The 21,532-nt window shown below is 39.4% G+C and overlaps 1 protein-coding gene and 1 long non-coding RNA gene across 2 annotated transcripts in view; both read left to right on the forward strand.

Moving 5' to 3' along the window:
• Positions 1 to 21,532, forward strand: part of cables2b (Cdk5 and Abl enzyme substrate 2b) — a 58,669-nt gene that overhangs the window by 4,601 nt on the left and 32,536 nt on the right. The gene's annotated exons all lie outside the window — the stretch shown is intronic.
• On the forward strand, positions 6,970 to 8,688 carry LOC139063342 (uncharacterized). The gene is made up of 3 exons (XR_011516719.1): positions 6,970 to 7,100; positions 8,065 to 8,241; positions 8,463 to 8,688. It is a non-coding gene; the product is annotated as an uncharacterized lncRNA (long non-coding RNA).

Genomic DNA, 21,532 nt, shown 5'->3' on the forward strand with positions numbered 1-21,532 from the left:
ATGGGAACAACGTTATTTATGACTGATGAAAGTTCTCTTAGTGTTGCTAGAAAACATTCTTAGAACCACGTTCTTATAATGTCTGTACAACGTTATTTATGATTGATGAAAGTTCTCATAACGTTGTTAGAGAACATTTTAAGAACCACTTTCTCGGAACATGGGAACAACGCTATTTATGACTGATGAAAGTTCTCTTAGTGTTGCTAGAAAACATTCTTAGAACCACGTTCTTATAATGTCTTTATAACGTTTTTCATGATTGATGAAAGTTCTCATAACGTTGTTAGAGAACATATTTAGAACCAGATTCTCGGAACATGGTAACAACGTTATTTATGATTGATTAAAGTTCTCTTAGTGTTGTTAGAAAACATTCTTAGAACCACATTCTTATAATGTCTGTACAACGTTATTCATGATTGATGAAAGTTGTCATAACGTTGTTAGAGAACATTTGTAGAACCAGACTCTTGAAACCTGGTAACAACGTTATTTATGACTGATGAAAGTTCTCTTAGTGTTGTTAGAAAACATTTTTAGAACCACGTTCTTATAATGTCTTTACAACGTTATTCATGATTGATGAAAGTTCTAATAATGTTGATAGAGAACATTTTTAGAACCACATTCTCAGAACATGGTAACAACGTTATTTATGATTAATTAAAGTTCTCTTAGTGTTGCTAGAAAACATTCTTAGAACCACGTTCTTATAATGTCTTTACAACGTTATTCATGATTGATGAAAGTTCTCATAACGTTGTTAGAGAACATATTTAGAACCAGATTCTCGGAACATGGTAACAACGTTATTTATGATTGATTAAAGTTCTCTTAGTGTTGTTAGAAAACATTCTTAGAACCACATACTTATAATGTCTGTACAACCTAATTATTGATTGATGAAAGTTCTCATTACGTTGTTAGAGAACATTTTTAGAACCAGATTCTCGGAACATGGTAACAACGTTATTTATGACTGAGGAAAGTTCTCTTAGTGTTGTTAGAAAACATTTTTAGAACCACGTTCTTATAATGTCTTTACAACGTTATTCATGATTGACGAAAGTTCTAATAATGTTGATAGAGAACATTTTTAGAACCAGATTCTCGGAACATGGTAAAAACGTTATTTATGATTGATTAAAGTTCTCTTAGTGTTGTTAGAAAACATTCTTAGAACCACGTTCTTATAATGTCTGTACAACGTTATTCATGATTGATGAAAGTTCTCATAACGTTGTTAGAGAACATTTTTAGAACCAGATTCTCGGAACATGGTAAGAACGTTATTTATGATTGATTAAAGTTCTCTTAGTGTTGTTAGAAAACATTCTTAGAACCAAATTCTTATAATGTCTGTACAACGTTATTATTGAATGATGAAAGTTCTCATTACGTTGTTAGAGAACATTTTTAGAACCAGATTCTCGGAACATGGTAACAACGTTATTTATGATTGATTAAACTTCTCTTAGTGTTGTTAGAAAACATTTTTTGAACCACGTTCTTATAATGTCTTTACAACGTTATTCATGATTGACGAAAGTTCTAATAATATTGATAGAGAACATTTTTAGAAACACATTCTCGGAACATGGTAACAACGTTATTTATGATTGATTAAATTTCTCTTAGTGTTGTTCGAAAACATTCTTAGAACCATGTTCTTATAATGTCTTTACAACTTTATTCATGATTGATGAAAGTTCTCATTACGTTGTTAGAGAACATTTTAAGAACCATATTCTCGGAACATGGTAACAACGTTATTTATGATTGATGAAAATTCTCATAACGTTGATAGAGAACATTTTTAGAACCAGATCCTCGGAACATGGTAACAACGTTATTTATGATTGATTAAAGTTCTCTTAGTGTTGTTAGAAAACATTCTTAGAACCACGTTCTTATAATGTCTGTACAACATTATTCATGATTGATGAAAGTTCTCATTACGTTGTTAAAAAACATTTTAAGAACCACATTCTCGGAACATGGTAACAACGTTATTTATGATTAATTAAAGTTCTCTTAGTGTTGTTAGAAAACATTCTTAGAACCACGTTCTTATAATGTCTGTACAATGTTATTCATGATTGATGAAAGTTCTCATAACGTTGTTATAGAACATTTTTAGAACCAGATTATCGGAACATGGTAACAACGTTGTTTATGATTGATTAAAGTTATCTTAGTGTTGTTAGAAAACATTCTTAGAACCATGTTCTTATAATGTCTGTACAACGTTATTCATGATTGATGAAAGTTCTCATAACGTTGATAGAAAACATTTTTAGAACCAGAATCTCGGAACATGGTCACAACGTTATTTATGATTGATGAAAGTTCTCTTAGTGTTGTTAGAAAACATTCTTAGAACCACAATCTTATAATGTCTGTACAACGTTATTCATGATTGATGAAAGTTCTCATAACGTTGTTAGAGAACATTTTTAGAACCACATTCTCGGAACATGGTAACAACGTTATTTATAATTGATTAAAGTTATCTTAGTGTTGTTAGAAAACATTCTTAGAACCACTTTCTTATAATGTCTGTACAACGTTAATCATGATTGATGAAAGTTCTCATAACGTTGTTAGAGAACATTTTTAGAACCACATTCTCGGAACATGGCAACAACGTTATTTATGATTGATTAAAGTTCTCTTAGTGTTGTTATATATATATATATATATATATATATATATATATATATATATATATATATATATATATATATATAAAATATATTATAATATATTATATATCTATATCTATATCTATATCTATATCTATATATATATATATATATATATATATATATATATATATATATATATATATATGGAACTTTTTATTTTTGAATTAGAACGACAACATTTACATGGAGATGCATTTGAGTTTCTTCTTCCCCTCTCCAGGGCAGTGTTTCCCTGAACAAAGTTCGAATTTCCTTGTGGCCATAAGATCTATCCAACTTAACCAAATCACCAATCAGTACATATAGTTCTGACAAGCTTTCTCTGTATTCATCTTATCTGCTCTCTAATACATTCTACATTTTACTTTGATCTAGCTAAATAACTCACCCAAAAGACAAAAATACATTAAAAAATTTATAATAATAATTTTCACATGAGAGTACTATCTTTCTAACATTTGTTTTATTGGTTCCCACATTTTTTCTAATTTCACTAGTCCCAGTCATAGTCTTGCATTAATTTGTTCCATTTTGTAGACCTGTCTAACTCTGTCTCTCCACTGTGCCACCCTTGGGGGTTCTGTGTCCAGCCATAAAACCTTAATTTACTTCTTGGCAGTCATAAGCAGAATTCTGATTATGTATGTCTCCATTATGTGTGTAAGAATTTTGGTATAGCATTCCCAGTACAAACCATTTTAACTTAAATTGTAATTTCACCTTCAAGGTTCTTTCAATTTCTCCCTAACACCTTCCCAGAATGGTATGTATTTAGGGCAGAACAAAAGTATATGTGAAAAGTCTCCCACTAGCCCGCATTTTCTCCAGCATAAATTTTAAACGTCGTCGTCGTCGTCTTCCTCCGCTTATCCGGGTCCGGGTCGCGGGGGCAGCATCCCAACTAGGGAGCTCCAGGCCGTCCTCTCCCCGGCCTCTTCCACCAGCTCCTCCGGCAGGACCCCAAGGCGTTCCCGGACCAGATTGGAGATGTAACCTCTCCAACGTGTCCTGGGTCGACCCGGGGGCCTTCTGCCGGCAGGACATGCCCGAAACACCTCCCCGGGGAGGCGTCCAGGAGGCATCCTGACCAGATGCCCAAACCACCTCAACTGGCTCCTTTCGATCCGGAGGAGCAGCGGTTCTACTCCGAGTCCCTCCCGAATGTCCGAGCTCCTCACCCTATCTCTAAGGCTGAGCCCGGCCACCCTACGGAGGAAACTCATTTCGGCCGCTTGTATCCGCGATCTTGTTCTTTCGGTCATTACCCAAAGCTCATGACCATAGGTGAGGATTGGGACGTAGATCGACCGGTAAATCGAGAGCCTGGCTTTCTGGCTCAGCTCCCTCTTCCCCACGACAGATCGGCTCAGCGTCCGCATCACTGCAGACGCCGAACCAATCCGCCTGTCGATCTCCCGATCCCTCCTACCCTCACTCGTGAACAAGACCCCGAGATACTTAAACTCCTCCACTTGAGGTAGGACCTCTCCCCCGACCCGGAGTTGGCAAGCCACCCTTTCCCGGTCGAGAACCATGGTCTCAGATTTGGAGGTGCTGATCCTCATCCCAGCCGCTTCACACTCGGCCGCGAACCTACCCAGCAAGAGCTGAAGGTCAGAGCTGGATGAAGCTAGGAGGACCACATCATCCGCAAAAAGCAGAGACGAGATTCTCCTGCCACCAAACTCGACACACTCCACACCACGGCTGCGTCTAGAAATTCTGTCCATAAAAGTGATGAACAGAACCGGTGACAAAGGGCAGCCCTGGCGGAGTCCAACCCTCACTGGGAACAGGTCCGACTTACTACCGGCTATGCGGACCAAACTCACGCTCCTCTGGTAAAGGGACTGAACGGCCCTTAACAGAAAGCCACCCACCCCATACTCCTGGAGCGTTCCCCACAGGGTGCCCCTGGGGACACGGTCATAAGCCTTCTCCAAATCCACAAAGCACATGTGGATTGGTTGGGCAAACTCCCATGCCCCCTCCATCACCCTTGCAAGGGTATAGAGCTGGTCCACAGTTCCACGGCCAGGACGAAAACCACATTGCTCCTCCTCTATCTGAGATTCAACTATCGATCGGACCCTCCTCTCCAGTACCTTGGAGTAGACTTTTCCAGGGAGGCTGAGGAGTGTGATCCCCCTATAGTTGGAACACACCCTCAGGTCACCCTTCTTAAAGATGGGGACCACCACCCCGGTCTGCCACTCCCTAGGAACTGCCCCCGATGACCACGCAATGTTGTAGAGACGTGTCAACCATGACAGCCCTACAACATCCATAGCCTTGAGATACCCAGGACGAACCTCATCCGCCCCCGGGGCTCCGCCGCTGTGTAGTTGTTTGACTACCTCAGCAACTTCTGCCCCCGAGATCGGACAGTCCATCCCCAGGCCTCGCCTTAAATTTTAAACGTTACTATTTAAATCAAATCACTTTTTTTGTCACGTCACATGTGCAGGTACACTGGTACAGTACATGTGCTTCACAGCAACAGAGTTATGCAAAAATACAGTAATGTAAAAACAAGTAAAATATAAAAATGGCTAATCTAAGTAATAATATGTATAAGTTGTAATGTATATACATTACTAAATGTTTATGCAAGTATATTATTATTATTTTTTTAATATATTGTTCTACGTGTGTGCGTGTGAGTGTGTGTATAGTGTGTATATACGTGTTTTACAAACGAATAAAGTAAACAATAAGATAAGAGATATAAAATATACAGAGGTTGGTATGTGCAAAACAGTGGCATTAATGTACAGTATGGAGTGTGTAATGTTGGAGTTTCAGTAGTGAGGGTGAGGTGTCTGCGCCGTGTTCAGCAGTCTGATGGCCTGATGGAAAAAGCTGTCTCTCAGTCTGCTGGTTCTGGACCGGATGCTGCAGAACCTCCTTCCTGATGGAAGTAGTCTGAACAGTTTATGGCTGGGGTGACTTGAGTCCTTGATGATCCTCCCCGCTTTCCTCAGGCACCGCTTCCTGTAGATGTCCTGGAGGGAGGGAAGCTCACCTCCAATAATCCTTTCTGCACACCGCACTACTCTCTGGAGAGCTTTGCGGTTGTAAGCGGTGCTGTTGCCATACAAGGTGGAGATGCATCCAGTGAGGATGCTCTCAATGGCACAGCGATAGAAGGTCCTGAGGATGCGGCGGCTCATGTCAAATCTTTTCAGTCTCCTGAGAAAGAAGAGGCACTGCTGTGCACTCTTCACCGTATTTTCCATGTGCACTGACCACGTAAGATCCTCTGCCAGATGCACTCCAAGGAAACGGAAGCTGCTCACCCTCTCCACAGCGTCGCCGTTGATGGTGATGGGGGTGTGTACTCCTCTGCTCCTCCGGAAGTCCATTATCAACTCCTTTGTCTTTGTGACGTTGAGGGTGAGACGGTTGTCCTGACACCAGTGGGTCAGGGCGCTGATCTCCTCCCTGTAGGCCGTCTCATCGTCGTTGGTGATGAGACCTACCACTGTGGTGTCGTCCGCATACTTCACAATGATGTTGGAGTTTCTCGTGGCCGTGCAGTCGTAGGTGTAGAGTGAGTACAGGAGAGGGCTCAGCACACACCCCTGCGGAGCACCAGTGTTCAGTGTGACGGGGGATGAGGTGGTGCCGTCCAGTCTGACCACCTGGCATCTGTCAGACAGAAAGTTAAGGATCCAGCTGCAGAGGGAGCTGCTCAGTCCTAGATCCTGCAGTTTCCTGTCCAGCTTAAAGGGAACAATGGTGTTGAATGCTGAGCTGTAATCTGCAAACAGCATTCTCACATTCGTGACATGATAAGTGGAGTTTTAAAGTATGCGCCTTCACCTTCCATTCAAATTCCCTCCAAGACAGACTATTAGTTAGTTTATGGCCTGCTTCAAGTGTTTCCTCCCATTCCTCATCTGTCATCATTATGTTCACTTCCAGTTCCCATTTTTCTTTAATATCTGTATTCTTAACAGTCAAATCCTGTTGTAAAGCTTTATATATTTTGAAATCAGTCCTTTTTTTGACATGTCCTTTCTGTTTAACATAATCACTTCCTCCATATTAAGTTTATCCTTGCTTGAATCTTTGCCTTATTTCCAAATAACTAGTCAATTAAGTGTGAGTATTGAGTGGTACTGGACTTCTGTAAAAATAATTTTCATAGGGATGAAGAAAGTACTCTGTCTGTCTGTCCTAAATAACATATTAAGCACGAAATTACGAATTATTGTGAAATTACACGCACAGGAAGTGCTTTTATTTTGTAGCATTTGCTCAGTCGGCTCTCGAAGCTTCTGGGCAGACGGAGAAGAAGAGCAGGGTCGGAGGTGCATTAACCGTCGGAGGTCACGCTTCTGTTCTGCATTTGACAGTCGCTGCTTCTGCACCACTGAGCTAAATGTAAGTAGCCACCATAAAAGTTGCTTAAATGTTTTTAAGACGGACATGGTGAGTAATGTTGGCCACGTAGCAAGCTAATATGCTAAGTCATCGTGTAAGTTAGCTGTGTTATTAACGTTGTGTGCGACTAAAGTCCGTTTATTAAATGAAACGAGCAGCGCTTTCTCATTATTGAAGGTTAGCATTACTTTAGATACTTTTTTATTAGACTTCTAGAGACTTATTCCCTCCATTTTTGTCCCCTCCATTGTATTTTTTTTTAAACGTGACGTTCTGAGAAAAAAATGAAAGCGGGAGCTCAGCACCACCAAGTCAAACTTAAACGTCCATTTATTAAAAGTAAATGAGCAGTGGTCTCTTGTTCAGCGATGAAAAATCAGTCTGTGTTGTAAACTATTTTCCCCGTAGCACCTGTGCCATAGCTTTGCAAGCAGCCTGCTTTTTTAACCGTAGAAGAGGATTGAGACCGCAAGAGACGAAGCGGTGCTGTATCTCGATGCTATGTTCCCTCCTTCCCTCCATTTTTGTCCCCTCCATAGTTTTTTTAAAACGTGATGTTCTGAGGACAAAAAAAAAAAACAGGAAGTTCAGTTCGCTCGCGGGAGTTTGTCAGTTTTTGTGAAAAGTTTTATTTAATACACACATATACATCGAAATTTTGTTAATGTTTTTATCATCAAATTAACTAGTGCTCAGTTGCACATATCTTGAACCGCAGAACGCTGTTTCTGTTAATTTCACAGTATTTTTGTGTTGTAATTTTGTCCTTACTGTACGCTGTTGCTCCAGATTCTTTTCTTTAAATGTTATGTTTTAGCTTTGTGTGGATAAGTCAAATTACACTTGAATCTCCTCACATAGCTTCATATATAGTGGAGGACTGCCTAAATTTTGCTGACTAACACAGATCTACCTTGTGATTTCCAAAGTTTTTTTTCTCTACTGATTATGCTTCCTGGTGTAGATGTGTAAATGTAGAGTATCTGCGTTCCTATGAGCTGTCGGCCACACCGGGAAGCCTGTCTATGAATCTGCGGTCAGACTTCAATGATCCAACCCCACTCTCTGCACACAAGATTGATGGCATGCTGCTGTTGACCCCCAAGAGGTTCATACAAGTGAGACAGAAGTAAGAACACTGGTGAGTAATTCTCACAATCTGTATTTTTGATGGCACATTCTAAATAACATGACTATATATGTATGTATGTATATATGTATACAGATTTGTCTTTTAAAACTGTCGCTTTGGCACAGAGGTTGTTATTCATGATTGTTAACATTCAAAAAACTTATGAAAGCCCTATGTTTTCTGTATTAAGGTGCTTTTAACTTAAATATCTCTTCATTTCTTTATTACAGTGATGGCGGCTGAAGCCCCACGAAACATGATCCTACTTGCTGTCGAATGTAATTAAATTAAAACTTGACTCCCGTCCGGCCTCTTTTGATGAACTGATTAAGATTTTAAAAGAAAAACTGGAACTTGACTGTGATTTCAATTTGAAATACGAAGATCCAGACTTTGATGGAAGGCTCACTTGCCTTGTTGACATAGAGGAGTTACCACAAAAATCCTGTGTTCATATTTCCCTTACACAGGATTCCCGTTCTGTTGCATCAACTGATACCTTTTCAGATGTGTCATCCCCAGAGCGTCTAAGCAGATGGCCCCCAGGTCCTTTTCAGATTCCCAAATTTCCATTTGACATTGAGCTGACACTTAGAGATGGGAATACTGAATTTGAAAAGAATGAAAGACTTCAGTTGTCAAGAGACCAAAAACATGGTATTTTAGAGAATCTGGCATCTACCATATATACAGTAGGTTCAAGGCTTACCCTAGTGACAAAGAAATAGCAATGGTCTTGTGAGCAAACATCATGTTTAAAAGAAGCAGGATCTGACAGTGGTTGGAATGGATGGAAAAACAGCATCAAGTTCAAAAAGGAAAATTACAGGACTAAGAAGAGAAGAGCTGGATGTCAGGAGGTCTCCATAAATGCTGGGAAAAGAAGCCAAAGAAACCCAGAGAATGAACCTTCCCATTCAAACATCCAAGCGTGCAGAACTTCCTGCCTAACTTTCCTCAAGGAGAAGACCCCTCTAGTCTGGGCTGTATGAGGCAGGCTGTTGTTGAGGAAGTAAAGAAGACTGAGAGAAACATATGTGTTATTAGCCGGATGATGCAGACAACATTTGCCTTGAGACGACAGACGAGTCATGTCCTGCCCTCCTGTGAAAGAGCTGATGGACCTCTGGCCTGCTCTTCATATGCCAGCTGAGGTAATGTGGATCAGCTCTTTCATCTGGTTTTATCTTTGACCATGCTATTTCACATTGCGTGTAGCGTTGCTGTATTTCATTCATCATAAATTAATAATTGTTTTTATTGTACTGTTCTTTCATTAATGCAGGTGTATGCAGAGTTTCAACGAATCACAAACCAGAACCGTCCTAACACCTTTTATGCGCAGCTAGATCAACACACTCCTCATTTGATGGCCTTATTCATACAGAAAGCTTCCAAAACTGGAAAGACTGCAAATGCTTTGGCTGACATTGTCAAAGCCCATGATGCACAGGTGAATATACAATTTACAGGCAATGTCTTTATGCTATGAGTATTGGAGCCACTGAAGAAAAAAAATAGAATTCTGAGAAAATAAGTCATAAATCTGAGTTTAATCTCAGAGTTCTGACTGGTACCTAAAACAAAAAAAAAAAAAAAAAAGGAAATTGGGGAAGATTATGAGGGGGGATCAGAATTCTGACTTAAATCTTAAAATTCAGGCTTTTATTTTTTTGTTTGTTTTGATTTGGGTTTTTTTAACAAAAAATTCCTAAATAGTTTTTTGTTTGTTTTGTTTTAGGTTTATGAAAAAAGTCAGAATTCTGATTTAAATCCCAGAATTTTGAAAATATCTGAATCTTTTTCTCAATTCTTTTTTTCTTCTTCAGTGACTCTAATACTCTTAGGCAATAAGGCAGTATTAGGGCCACTGAAGAAAACAATTGAATACTGAAATAAATGTCAGAATTCTGACTTTATTAATTTTATTTATTTTCAGAATTTTTTCTTCTTCAGTGGCCCTAATACCCCTCCGTATTATGTAATGTTAAACACTTCAAATTAACTTTTGAATTCAGCAGTTTATCATTGGATTTAGATGCAGATAATACTGTCTTGGAAAATTGGTCAGAGCAGTTTGGCATTAAGTTTCATTAGTAAACTTGACAGTATTTACACTCTTAATCTTCTTAGGAATTACATGATGTCCACACAAGGCGTACCACTGTTCTCCATGCCCTTCCTGTCTATCTACGTGAGGAATCCTCTGGATTTTTGAGGACATGTGTGGTAAGTCCCAGTATTGTAAATTTGAACAATTCATTCTATTTATTTATGCATAAGGACAACACAAGGACAACGCACATGAACATTTTGGAAAATGTGCCATTGTTTCAACTACAAACCTTTGGCAAGATGTTTAAGCCTGCCACACACGAGAGCAATCAGCTGAGCAAACGGCCTCGAATGACTGTTTGCTCAGCAGATTGCTCGCTGTGTGCGCCTGATTTTCACTGAGTTTTCTGCCTCACGAGACGTTGAGGTGAATATCTGACCAGTTAGATATTTTCCGCCTCACAGGGGTAAAAACTCGCTGTGTGCGCACTACTGAGCTGCTGGTTGAGCTGAAATATTCTAGTGGCCAACCAAAGCACGTTTTCCACTCACATGACCCCAAGATGTATTCAGATGCAGCCCCTTACCCTGTCTGCGTGTCTGAAAAATAAACAAAACGGTACCTTGCGGATCGATGGGCCCACTGTTTCCATTACCCTTTCGGAAGGATTCTGGGTCTTCCAGGTGTGTCTTGGAGTAAATTGGCATAAACTCCTTGCCTGGTCCATCTTTCCAGCTACTGTACCCATATTTTCCTAACCTTGAAATGCCGGTGGCAGCGACGTTTCGTCAACAAAAAAAGGATAGGCATTTCCTCTGTTTCCAGCTCTTGTCTGTTTTGTTTCTTTTCTGACATGCAGACAGGGGGCTGCCATCTTGGGGTCATGTGAGCGGAGAACGTGCTTTGGTTGGCCACTAGAATATTTCAGCTCAACCAGCAGCTCGGTAATGCGCACACGGCAAGTTTTTACCCCTGTGAGGCGGAAAATATCTTAACTGGTCAGATATTCACCTCAGCGTCTCATGAGGCAGAAAACTCAGTGAAAATCAGGCGCACATGGCGAGGTATCTGCTGAGCAAGCGGTCATTCGACGCTGTTTGCTCAGCAGATGGCACTCGTGTGTGGCAGGCTTGAAGGCACTGAGAAAAATCAACAATCACTGCAAAGAATTCAAGCAGCTTTCATTAGCATAACGCTGGCACACACGGAAGCCATCTCACTTTATTCATAAATGAGAGCACAAAGCAACAGAATGAACGGGAGTAGGGCTGGGCGATATGGCCTAAAATCAATATCAACTTATATTGAAGATCTCACCTCGATAACGATAAGTAGGCGATAACTACAGGAATACGTAGCAACAATATTTGTCCACTAGATGGGGCTGTCTCATGTATTACATTGACTAAAATTTTACATGACTCAAGGTGCTACAGCTTCTTAAAGGGACATAAATGTGGCCAACTTACACATCTTTTCATTTTTTTATTATCAAATTTATTGACATGGGAAAAATTATCTGGATGAGAGACAAGAACTTGGATAACGATAAATCTTTGACATGTTGCCCAGCCCTAAACAGGAGTCTATCAGACTGCATTTATTGTTATTTACATGAAAATCTACTGAAATAAAAATGTCCACAGTCAGAGTTTCAGTTCAGATGTGATTAGTGTATGATCTCCCTTTCATTTTTGTAAGGATGATACCAATGAGCCGGACCTCGGATGCAGCAGTTGTCCTCCTGACAACAATCACCGATGATGCCGAGAGTCCAGTTACGTACGACCCAGTGAGAATCTGTTATCCTAGAGCAGTGGTTCCCAAACTTATTTAACCGCGCACCCCCTTCTATGTCCCGACCATGTCCTGGTAATGTTCGGCCTCATCTATGCCTACATTTAGATTATCCGAAGGGACTGACCAACACATTTGAGTCCATGCAGAAAATCTTACTTGGTCTTGATGAGTCTAAACTATCACCCAAGCTGCAGAGTCAAAAATGACCTGATGTTACATGTGTAACTCAAAATGTGAAAGAGTGGTGGATTCAGATGGCTCACTCTGTTAGAGCATTGTCCACATCCACAATGTAATTTACTATTTGTCTGCTCTTTAATTGTTGATGTTAAAGTAACACACCACCATTTGGGCAAATATGTTCATTTTCCACTTCTCATTGAGTTAACCCTCCCACTGTCCTAATGGGTAGGACCCCCGCGAGGAAAGTTGACCATTGAGCAGGGTTGATGGTTCATCCCTTGGGTCCATATGGCAGAGGTGAGGAGTGAGCACCACCTCACCCCTGTCACGTGGACCTCAAGGGATAAACCATCAACCCTGCTCAATGGTCAACTTTCCTCGCGGTGTCACCCATAAAGACAGTGGGAGGAACAGTTGAGTTTTACCTTTTCTCTGTTCGTCCAGCCGTTCTGAGTCTGGCAATTCCATTTGTGTCTTTAGTTTAGCATGAATAATTGAATCGGATTAGCCCATTAGCATCTAATGCTAATAGGCTAATCTGATTCAATACTCAACTGGTTTTATGCCAAATGGCATAAAGTACTCACTGACTTACTTGATAGTGGTTAGTGTAATTCATATTTTGTTAATGTTGAATTGATGTGCATCCTGATGTTGCTTTAAACCAGGGATTCCCAAAGTGTGGTGCGCCAGGGTAACCGCGGGTCCTTAAAAAGTCTTAAAATGTCTTAAATTAGCTTTTCCAAATTTAAGGCCTTAAAAATCCTTAAAAATGACAAATAATCCTTAAATACAGTTTCCAAAGGTCTTAAACCTGTTTAGACCCAATAAACAAGATTATTTTATTTCTATGAAATTTTCATGAATTCCTAGTTAGTCTTCAGCATTTTTTGTGTGTGATATTGGCGTAAGTGGAACCGTACACATTCAGTTGCTTGTGAAAGGGGGCTATTTTTAGATGAGCACATTAGCTGGTTAAACTAGTGGGAGCTTGCGCCATGGGGAAGTGCAAGTTCGATGGTAACTGGGTGGCTAATGCCATGTTCGCAACGCGGTTAGCACCGGTTCCAGGCAATAGCTGGAAAATAAAGCTTAAATTTAATTATAAAAATAGCTTAAATTTGGTCTAAGTGGCCTTAAAAAAGGTCTTAAAAAGTCTTAAATTTGGCTCCCTTAAACCTGCAGATACCCTGTGCGCGCACCCCCAGGGGGTGCGCGAGCTGCCGCTAGGGGATGCGCGAGGTGAAAAGTGTAATGGCTGCGGAGCTCAGAGAAGTCTGTCATATGTCACCATTAGCGTAGAAACTCATTTGTGGGCGGGCCAAAGAAAAAGTAAGTGGGCCCAATAAATGTAATTGAAAACAAGTATATGTTTGCGCGCGTGTCCTCCACATGTGCCCTAGCTTCATAATAACAATGCGCCGAGCTTCAGCACTCTGGCCTGCGCACGCCGATATGTTCCGTATTTGATCATTTTTAACGGTGTTGGAGGAATCTGAAGGTGGTGAGTCATTCTGGCAGATTGTAATTAACACCTGTCTCATGCAGGTGTTCTGACGTTGTAAACCTCACACACAGAACATTGTGGATGTAACAAAATAACAAGAAATGATTCCCATTCAGGCTATTAACAGCGCGCTGAAGATCTGAAGTTCAGAGTGCGTCTGTCAGAGGTCAGACGCGTTCCGGCTGAACCACGGCTCACGGGTGCACAAGTGAGCACATCTGGGCTGGGCAGAAGTCATTTTACAACATTGGTTTAAATAGCGCGAGACGCGGTGACTTGAGCGGCTGTGCCGCACGCGCGCGCACACACACACACACACACACACAGATGCAATAAGCACGCACGCTGCTTTAACTCCGGCGCGCCATCAGACTGAAGGCAGAAATGAACGCTGCCTCCACCGTGATAAAAACTTTTAAGAGGTTATTTTTCATTCAAGGTCAAATTAGGATCTTAGCTTCTGGGATGAGTCGGGTCCGTTCCAGCCAGTGACTCCGAACCTGACCACAACGCCTGTTACTGCAGCATTTGTTATTCCAGTCCGCGTGGCAGCGGATCGCAGATTCAGCCACACCATAAAACAGCAATAAGTCGGTCTGAGGCAAAAGTGAACATCATGGCTATATCTTGTCCCCTATAGACATGTGATTAATACGCACAAGTAGGTGATCAGTTCAGATTTACGCAGAGCAGAAGGAAGGAGAGCGCTCTGGCCGCACAGGTTAAACGTTCCTATTTTAAGAAAACCGTTAAATTGCATTCTTTATGTGCTACCTGGGCACTCTAAATATTTATTTAAAATGAAATCAAAGGAAATTGTAATGGTATTGAATGTTTATTAATTACTATTTAAAAAATGAAAGTGATGGGGAATTTTTTTAACCCTGTCTGTTTAGCTTGACATCTGATATATATATACATACATATATATATGTATGGATATATAGAGCCATGCCCCGATGTGGGGGGGGGGGGGGGGGTGCGTCGACATGGTCGGGACATAGAAGGGGGTGCGCGGCTAAATAAGTTTGGGAACCACTGCTTTAAACCACCTACTCAAAGAAAGACTACACACTGCTGTTGTCCAGTTTTCAAAAGTGTTCGTTTGTAATTGTTTCTTTCAAATTTTGTTTTATTTTCTGTTTGAGTTGGCTTAATCGGTAACTTTAATTTGATTATAATTTGAAAATTTATTTAATATAAACTCCAAATATTTAAGTTTATTTATGTTCTGATATACTCAAATATCTGAGTTTATAAACTCAGAAAATATGAGGCAACTGATTGCCTTACATTTTTTGAGTTCTTCCTACTTATTCGGGTTTACAGTGTATGAACTGTAAAGATTTTGTTGTGTTAGAGTTCACCTAACAGTTCAAGTGTTCATTTATTTGCTTTGTGTGTTCACAGGGCATGCTCAGTTGAAGTTTCCCTCTCTGCGCGTTCAAGATGTAAGAAAAATAATACGAAAGAAATGCAACAATGAAAACTTCAAAAAGGCATCAACAACCAAGCAAGTGGATCCATAAAATGGACTGATTTTTTTAAAGGCATTTTTTAAAAAGTCTTTCAAAATGGACAGAATTAATGTGTTAAACATGTTCAGAACAGTTTGCGTTCTCATCTTTGATTAATCCTGGTAAACAGGTCTGTTTTTGTTCTGTTCTAATTCTCTCTGTTTAATACATTTAAACAAAATTACTTAGCTACTTTATTAATAACTTTTTTCTCTGCATAAAGACGAAGTATCAGTAAATAGTGGAAATTAAATGTATTGGTAGTAAGCAAATAGCAGATGTTAAATGTTACTTGCAGTATGTGTTTATAGAGAAAATAGAGATACTAAAATTTACTAAAAGAATATTACGTCAAGTTTACTGTAAAGTGTACTTTCAAAACTGTAAGTATACTCAATTATATAAGAAGTACACTACAAGTAAACATATATTATTACTTTAAGTATAATTTTAAGTATACATTCAAAGAGAAAAGTATACTCAATTATTTCAAAAGTACACTGCAAGTAAACGTATAATGTTAAAGTTTATTTTTAAGTATACTTTCAAGGGCAAAAGTACTCAATTTTATTAGAAGTAAACTTATGCTGTTACTTTTAAGTATACTTTCAAGGAGAAAAGTATACTCAATTATATCTGAAGTACTCTATAAGTAAACTTATATTATTACTTAAAGTATGTTTTAAGTATACATTCAAGAAGAAAAGTATACTCAATTGTATGAAAAGTAAACTTATATTGTTACTTTAAGTATACTTTCAAGGACAAAAGTATACTTAATTATATCAGAAGTACACTCCAAGTACACTTGTGATGTTACTTTAAGTATACTTTCAAAGAGAAAAGTGTACTCAATTATATCAGAAGTACACTACAAATAAACTTAAATTATTACTTTGAAGTATACTTGTAGTATACTTCAAGTATACTTTTAGTGGCCCAATTTAGACCCAAGGAGTATAATTCTAAGTAAACTTTAAGAACAAGTATGCAAATAAACTTATGTGCACTTAAGTATACTTGAAATTAGATACTTAAAGTATACTTCTTTTTCGTAAGGGTTTCAGAAACTAAAGTTTTTGCAATGTTATACTAATGTTACTGCAAAGTAATATTAACCTTAAGATAACATTTCAGAAACATTAATCTTCTGTTCCATTATTGTTTTTGCTAACCTTAAGATAACGTTCCAGAATCATTATGCTGATGTTCAAGCGTTGTTTTGCTAACCTTAAGATAACGTTCCAAATACATTATACTTGTCATGTTCTGTGTCCCTTTGTTCCCCATCCCCTCCAATTCCCACTCCAGGTTCTCCTTTTGTGTTTCATATCGCCCTCATATGTCCTTTGTCTGCATCTCATTTATGTGTCTCCTGTGTTCCTTTAGTCTTCTCCAGTCACCCCTCTGCAGCCAGTCGTCCCTCTGCAGTGTTTATAGTTTCAGCTTTTCATTTTTATTAGTCTCTTTAATATGTTTTGTCCCACCGGTTTTTGTAGTTCTCCTTCCCTTTAGAATTTTAGTTATATGGTTGCTTTTGTGTTTTTAGGTTCACTCTTAGGTCATGTTAGTTTCTTCCCTGATTAGTCATTGCTTTCACCTGGTCCTCGCCCCACACTCCACACACCTGCAGCTCATCTGCCTCCCATTATGCCCCAGTGTATTTAAGCCCTGTCTTGTCTCTGTGTCTTGTCGGTCCATTGTTGTTTGTTGTAATTCTGTCAAGTTCTTCTCGTGCCTCTAGTGCTTGGATCTAGTCTTCTCGTGCCTCTTGTATTTTTGGATCTCCAGATCTCTATCTGGATTTTTGGACTGTTGGCTCCCAGCCTTTTGGATTACTTTTGTTTTTTGGTTACTCCTAAAATAAAGGATTTCACTTTACATCTTCCCCAGCCTCGTGTCATCCTGGGTTTCAGCATATTTGGGTCCTAAACATCCCCAGATCGTGACAATACTGATGTTCCAGCGTTGTTTTGCTAACCTTAAGATAATGTTCCAGATACATTATGCCGATGTTCCAGCAATGTTTTGCTAACCTTAAGATAACGTTCCAGATACATTATGCCGATGTTCCAGCAATGTTTTGCTAACCTTAAGATAACGTTCCAGATACATTATGCCGATGTTCCAGCAATGTTTTGCTAACCTTAAGATAATGTTCCAGAAACATTATGCTGATGTTCCAGCAATGTTTTGCTAACCTTAAGATAACGTTCCAGATACATTATGCTGATGTTCCAGCAATGTTTTGCTAACCCTAACCCTAACATTCCAGAAACATTATGCCAATGTTCCAGCAATGTTATGCTAACCTTAAGATAACATTCCAGAAACATTATGCTAATATTCCAGCAATGTTTTGCTAACCTTAACATAACGTTGCAGAAACATTTTTCTAGCCTTTAGATAACGTTCTGGTAATGTCAGGCTAACGTTTTAGCAATGTTTTGCTAATGTTGCAACAATGTTGTTCCAAACATTAACAAAATGTTCCGGTAACATTGTAGCAGTATTGCAGCCATGTTATGAAAATATTCCGGGAACGTTATGCTAATAATCAAATAACGTTTCAGTAACCGTTCCAGTACTGTTATGCTAATGTTCTGTTAACATCACGCTAACCGTAAAATAACGTTCAAACAACTTTAAGCAAACATTCCAGCAATGTTTTTGTATCGTTAACACACCATTCCAGTAACGTTAAAAAAACTGGACATTTCTACGTTTTTACAACATTCAAAGTAAACATTCCCATAACGTTCTGTTAACATCATGCTAACCGTAAAATAACATCCAAACAACTTTAAGCAAACATTCCAGCAATGTTTTTGTAACGTTAACACACCATTCCAGTAACATTAAAAAAACTGGACATTTTTACGTTTTTACAACATTCAAAGTAAACATTCCCATAACGTTCTGTTAACGTCATGCTAACCGTAAAATAACATTCAAACAACTTTAAGCAAACATTCCAGCAATGTTTTTGTAACGTTAACACACCATTCCAGTAACGTTAAAAAAACTGGACATTTCTACGTTTTTAAAACATTCAAAGTAAACATTCCCATAACGTTCTGTTAACGTCATGCTAACCGTAAAATAACATTCAAACAACTTTAAGCAAACATTCTAGCAATGTTTTTGTAACGTTAACACACCATTCCAGTAACGTTAAAAAAACTGGACATTTCTACGTTTTTACAACATTCAAAGTAAACGTTCCGTTAATGTCATGCTAACCGTAAAATAACATTCAAACAACTTTAAGCAAACATTCCAGCAATGTTTTTGTAACGTTAACACACCGTTCCAGTAACATTAAAAAAACTGGACATTTCTACGTTTTTACAACATTCAAAGTAAACATTCCCATAACGTTCTGTTAATGTCATGCTAACCGTAAAATAACATTCAAACAACTTTAAGCAAACATTCCAGCAATGTTTTTGTAACGTTTACACACCGTTCCAGTAACGTTAAAAAAACTGGACATTTCTACGTTTTTAAAACTTTCAAAGTAAACATTCCCATAATGTTCTGTTAACGTCATGCTAACCGTAAAATAACATTCAAACAACTTTAAGCAAACATTCCAGCAATGTTTTTGTAACGTTAACACACCGTTCCAGTAACATTAAAAAAACTGGACATTTCTACGTTTTTACAACATTCAAAATAAACATTCCCATAACGTTCTTACAACAAATTTTTGTTAGCTGGGTAACGTCGCCTTTAGTGTTCCAGATGTCCAACACCTGAGAGCCCAGATGTTGACTAACAGAACGTGTGTGCGCGCGTGTGTGCGCGCGCGCGCGCGTGTGTTTACAGTTCAGGTTAGAGAATAAGCTTCCCAGCCTGGAGGCTAAATGAACTCAGCAACTGTATATTGTGTAATTCCTAACTGTTGGGAGATTATTCTCCCCATCACCCTCTGGGTGGATGTCGGCATTAGGGCTGGGCGATCTGGCCTAAAATCAATATCACGATATATTGAGGATTTCACCTCAATAACGATAAATGGACGATAACAACAGGTATGCGCAGAAACAAAAGTTGTCCACTAGATGGGGCTGTCACGTGAATCGCGTTGAGTCACAGTGGGCTTGTTGGAGTTGAGCAGCGCCTCCCCGGGAAAACAGACGAGAGCAGGGAGAGTGGCTGAAAGTGGGGTTTAAGCCGAACAGATTTCCCTACATGTGTAGCTTGCAGGTGACGACGGATGAAGATATCACGTTAGAGTTCATACTTGTTTAATTTTTTATTTTAATTCTGGTGCCTGTTAGCAACCGAAACACATCCTCACATGCTTGTGGATATAATATAATGCATATGGAGACATGACTGTAATAATAAGTAAAGGTTATCAGCTGTAGCTTTAGTGTGCTTATAGGAAACGTGACAAAATAACACAAAGCACATTTCTCTTTGTGGCCTATATAGTTGTCATCATCACATGATTTACAGAATACATGTGACTAGGGCTGCACAATATATCGAAAAATTATCGTCATCGCGATAACAGGACGTGCGATAGGCCCATCGCAAAGCACGTCAAAAACGGCGATAAATGTTTGGTTCAAACATTTCCATCCGTGTCATACATCACCTTTTTGTAAACCAGCTCTGTTTTTTACGCGGAAGTATTATTTGACCAATCAAATGTAGCCCTTCTGATATGCGGCCAATCAGATGGGTCCGTTCACGTAATACGCCCGCCCCCTACGTAGACCCTTGGGATGGAAAGCAACACCCGAACTGAGTTAGCGGCGCCGTTCCCTTGTTCATCTTGCTGGCTCAGAGCAACGAACGCACTTTGTGCTGATGTTTCTGGAATCAGCGCTGCTTTCAAACATGAACGCGGGTCCGCTCGGTGTCGTTAAGCAGCTGATAATAACCGGGCTGACTCCGACACGTGCCGGTGAAGCAACCCACCTACCTCCATGCCGCTAGTGTTCCACCGGGTGGTGGCTCCGGTTAGCTTCCAGCTAAAAGGCTACAGCACTCTCCTCCCAGTCCCACCCTGCTAAAGAGAGCCTGGAAAAGTTCCCCCACACATCAAAGTGATTTTTCATTTATGAGCTTTTATAGTCTTGTTAATCAGGATAGTTGATTTGCTGCTGCACATAAACTGTCAGTCAAAAGCTCTGCTAGCCGGTTATCTTAAGAGGAGCTAGTTCAATTTGTTAGCTTGTTATCAGAATCATAGTTGCAGTTTCATCATCTGAGCTGCTTTTTAAGATCTAGGTAAACTTGTTCAATTCAGGGTTAAAAACAAACATTTTCACATATTTTTCCATGTATTTTTTTTTTGCCAGTTCCTCTTCTGAAAGGTAGACAATAGTTTTTCTCTTTCCCTCAGAAAATCTTAATATTCTCCTAGTTTGGCCCAGCACAGTTCACTTCCCAATTACAGCAACAGCCTTATATCATAACCACATAAGTGGAGAAAATGCTCAGTAGCAATGAGAGAATTTGCTGTTGCATTTAAGTGATGTTAACTATTATTTAACATTTAAACTTATTTTCTGATTTTTTTATTTATTCTAAAAACCCTGGTAAGGGATGTTTTTCTGTATTTGGAGCATCAGGAAAAGTTTTATGGTGGAGGAGATGTTTTAAAGTCACTGAGAAACTGCAGGCATGCAGTTTGTTGTTTTGCTGCTAATACAGTAGCAGGTGCAGCTGCATATTTTTGCAATAAAAATGTTATGTTGTAATGGAATTCATGCATTAGTTTTTTTTTTTTGCTTTGAACCCAGAGCAGACGTCACACGCCAGATGACATCAACACTGCATACTTTAGTATTTGTTCATTTATCGTGAGTAATATCGATATCGCAATATTAAGCACTGTTATCGAATATCGCAGGTTTTCCTAATATCGTGCAGCCCTACATGTGACCAACTACTGCGATGGACTGGCACTCTGTCCAGGGTGTACCCCGCCTGATTGCCGCTGGAGATAGGCACCAGTCCCCCTGCAAGCGGGTTCAGACAATAGATGGATGGATGTGACCAACTAGCATTTTGCATTCTACCATCGGATGTTTGGATCAAAATGTGAACCAATTAGATTTTAGATCAGGTGAGAGCCAGGCGTTTCCCGTCATCCCCTAGGTTTTGCAGCAGGAGGAGAGCAACTGCAGCGCCTTGCTCCAAAATCTGCGGCCGCCTTGATCTCACGAGGTTATCGTTGCCTACGTATGCATGACATCAGAGCGAGTCGGTGTTAAG

Source organism: Nothobranchius furzeri, chromosome 15, assembly GCF_043380555.1.
Source record: "Nothobranchius furzeri strain GRZ-AD chromosome 15, NfurGRZ-RIMD1, whole genome shotgun sequence".
Taxonomy (NCBI): domain Eukaryota; kingdom Metazoa; phylum Chordata; class Actinopteri; order Cyprinodontiformes; family Nothobranchiidae; genus Nothobranchius; species Nothobranchius furzeri.